Source organism: Macaca nemestrina, chromosome 11, assembly GCF_043159975.1.
Source record: "Macaca nemestrina isolate mMacNem1 chromosome 11, mMacNem.hap1, whole genome shotgun sequence".
Classification (NCBI taxonomy): Eukaryota; Metazoa; Chordata; class Mammalia; order Primates; family Cercopithecidae; genus Macaca; species Macaca nemestrina.
In genome coordinates this window covers 73,980,072-73,982,963 of record NC_092135.1, presented here as the reverse complement: position 1 = coordinate 73,982,963, position 2,892 = coordinate 73,980,072, and positions in this window count along the sequence as shown.

Sequence of the window (2,892 nt, the reverse complement as noted above, 5' to 3'; positions counted from 1 at the left end):
CCAGACCCTGTAGTATTCCCAGCCAAGTTGGGGAGAGCTGGCAGTGGGGGTCTTGGTTTTCCTGGAGCGATGGGTAAGCATGCTGTGAAAATGCTTTTTATAGATTCTCCCACCTCCACCCCAATCTTATTTTAATAAATACATCCTCAGGCATTATTTACAAGCTCACATAATTTACCTATGCTATTTGGCAAAGCAACTTCGCAAAAGAAAGTGAATGAATAAATACTTCATAACTGCTGGTAGAGCAGACTGGGTCCTGTAATGAAGAAAAGATTTATGTCACCTTATTTCAGCCCAAATAGCAGCAGCCTCGGCTTGTCTCAGCCCAGTGCTTCTATTTAAATGTTACTTTCATATATTATGTGGCATTAATTTAACTATAGCTCATTAAGGCAGAATGAAATGGTTAAATTAACTTATCAACCCATAATGATGATGAATGAGGTATTAATTCAGATACAAGCTGGGCAATTTGCAAGTTTACGCATTCTGATGGTTCTCAAATAACATTTTGAATAGCGGGTCAGCGCCTCAATCAATTACATAAGCATGTAAAGTCGGTCTCTTGGAAAAAAAATCCTTTTTCATGCATATGCATTAAAACATGTTCGCAATTATCCTCGGAAATTGCCTTCATTGGATTAAGCGCAGCCTTGGACGCGGGTTCTGATCTTCCCTGGGCTTTTATTAAAGCTCTGAGCAGCTTTGGCAATAACAGAGTGGATGGGCTGTTTGTTTAAAGAGTGTTTACCAAAGAAAAGGGCTGACGGGGTGTGCTGGTTGATAAACAGGGACCCACCTCCTTGGGAGAGGTTGTTAGGAATGGTCTCACCGCCCTGAGGATGAGGAGGGAACCCTGTCAGCTCAGACATCAGCTCCGGGGCTTTGGCTTTCCCCGCCAGTAATTAACTGCCACCTCAAAGCTAGCCTTGGGTGCAGGGTGTGCTCGCCAGGGAGATACCATGCCTGGCCCAGTGTTCGCCCACTAGGGGACTCAGGTAGGGGGCCGGGTAGGCACACAGGCAGCCTCTTGCCATTCTTGGTTCCTCCAGGCCAGACCAACAGATGACTTACTTTGTCCCAGGATGGGGGCTCTGGAGGGTGATTTAATGAGCCCTTTGGCAGGAGCTGATTCAGGGCGGCAGTGACCCGTTGTTTCCACCTTCATGTCAAGACGGTTGGCGAATCTCTGAGGATATCCTGCTCGGTTTGGCAGATTTTTGTGGGAGAAGAGCTAGCTCAGGTTCAACTCTGGAGTGGAAGCTACAGGAGGGCAGGGCTTGGTCTCAGATATCTCATCTGCAACCCCCACCCACCCCGACCCCGACCCCCAAGCAGGGCTGGTTTGCCCTCCCTGTTATGAGGCTTGACTTAAGTTCTTTGGAGAAAAGTAAAAATAAAAAAAGTCAGAGGCCATGGCAGAAAGCTTTGCGGAAGGGCAGGAGGGATTAAAATGAGTTTTTCTGGGACCTCCTTCTATTCCTCTGCCCCATTTTTTAAAATCTTGGTGAAAATAGGGCAGTTAAATAAAACTTTGACACTTTCCATATGCCACGTACTGCCAAGAGCATACATTAATTTTCACCACACTCATACAAAGTAGTTTCCATTATTATCCCCATTTTACAGAGGGGTAAACTGGGCTGTGGGATGAGCACTTTTCCCAGAGGTCAATATTGCACTGCCCAGATCATGAGTTTCATGCTCGCAGCTACTTCGCTAAGCTGCCCCAGAAGGCTTCCCTTCAAAGAGGGGTGTGTAGGTGACACTGCAGTTCCGTAATGGGGCACCCATGGGGGTAGATCTGCATTTGTGTAGGTACGAAGGACCCTGGTCCGGGTTCCCGAGCAGTTTTGCTCTTCTTGGGCAGGAAGAAGGCTGTTCGGGTGACTGCAGTCCGGGCAGAAGAGGCGGTTGGGGGGTGTGGTGGCTTATCCCCCAACCCTGACCTCATTTTAGGGTCTCTTCTAGGCAGGTCTTTCCCCTCTTTGGGCGGGTCAGCTCTGTGGAGTGCTGACCGGTTGGCCGCTTCGAACTTGTGCACTTCCGCTGTCTCGGTTCGGCCCTAGCTTTCACGCCTGGGAGCTCGGCAGCCTGGAGATGAACACCCCGACACCCTCCTCCCTAATTTCGCACCTGGGGCGGGACGGCCAGGCGAGAGGGTCCTTAGAGTTGGCCCAGCCTTTCTGCTCTGGCAGCTAAGGGTCTCCTCGGAGCAGCCGAGACGGGTGTAACGCCGTGGGCGGGAGAAGACGGCTGGTGTCCACGCTTCGCAGGGACTCTAGCCTTCAGAGCTGTCGCAGGCGGACGCGCGACCGGGTTCCCTGCCTCCTCCGCCCAGACGCGGGCGGGGGTGGGGATCCAGCAGCCGGTGGCGCCGGGAGCTGCTAGCCGCCTCCCGTGCTAACCTGAGGATGCGCGTTCCCTGCGGTTTCCAAAAGGGCTCGACGGAAAAGAGAAGCCAGAAGACGCGAATAAGAAAAAAAGGCTTAAAGGCTGCAATCTCCGCAGCGACTGTTTGCGCCCGGTCTTCGCCTGCATGATCGCTCCCCACCCTCGCACATTCCGCCAAGGCTTCTCGCCTCCTCTGACTATCCAAGTCATCTAGTGGGGTGAGGGCAGATTGGTGCTTTGGAAAAGTTGATTCTCCCCACTCAGATGCGTGGGCTTAGGAGTGGTGAGGGGCTGGCAACATCTGTCCCTCTCCGGAGTGGACAACCTCTGAATACGTTCACCGGCACAGCTTTGCTAGCCAAATTGCAGGAGACTACAAGGGTTGTGTGAAGTGACTTCACACCGCTCTTAGGAATAGCTCACGCAGGTTTCGAACCCCACCACTGCCTCTCACTACTAGGTTGTCCTGAGAGGCCACGTGGAATCGAGGGTCCA